Source organism: Neopelma chrysocephalum, unplaced genomic scaffold, assembly GCF_003984885.1.
Source record: "Neopelma chrysocephalum unplaced genomic scaffold, ASM398488v2 Primary Assembly neopelma1_69455, whole genome shotgun sequence".
NCBI lineage: Eukaryota > Metazoa > Chordata > Aves > Passeriformes > Pipridae > Neopelma > Neopelma chrysocephalum.
Window position 1 is genome coordinate 1 of NW_020908282.1, and position 545 is coordinate 545.

A 545-nucleotide genomic window follows, 5' to 3' on the forward strand; every position below is an offset into this window, starting at 1 on the left:
CCATTTGGCCTTACATCCAGCTGGCTGCCCCCATCAGTCCCTGTGCCACACTGCCCCAGCCCTGCCCTGGCAGCACACCCAGCACTGGTGGCAGGGCCCTGGCGGGTCCCCGGCCCTGGCAATGATGACACTCTTGCCCTCTCTGAGCAGCTGTGGCTGATGAGAGCAGTTCTAGCGCTCTGTGGGGCTGAGCCAGAGCTGCCCAGACCCCCTGGCCCCGGCCCTGTGGGCTACCAGCCCTGCCTGTGCCAGTGTCCCTTCGGGAGGGCTGTGGGGTGACACCGCGCTGCTGCCCCTGCGAGCCCACCCCACCAACCAGATCCTCTGCTGCTCACTTGGAAATGGGTTTGGATGGGAAACTTGACAGAATCCCAGAGTCCTTGAGGTTGGAAAAGCCCTCCCAGCCCATGGAGTCCCCCCTGTGCCCAGTCCTCACCTTGTCCCCCAGCCCAGAGCTCTGAGTGCCACAGCCAGGCCTTCCTGGGACACCTCCAGGGATGGGGACTCCAAACCTCCCTGGGCAGCCCCTGCCAAGGCCTGACCAC

General features: G+C 65.3%; 1 non-coding gene across 1 annotated transcript; it reads left to right on the top strand.

The window, feature by feature from the left end:
- Positions 1-114: 114 nt before the first annotated feature.
- Positions 115-197, top strand: LOC113979300. The gene has a single exon (XR_003537830.1). It is a non-coding gene; the product is annotated as a small nucleolar RNA SNORD103/SNORD85 (small nucleolar RNA).
- Positions 198-545: the final 348 nt, after the last annotated feature.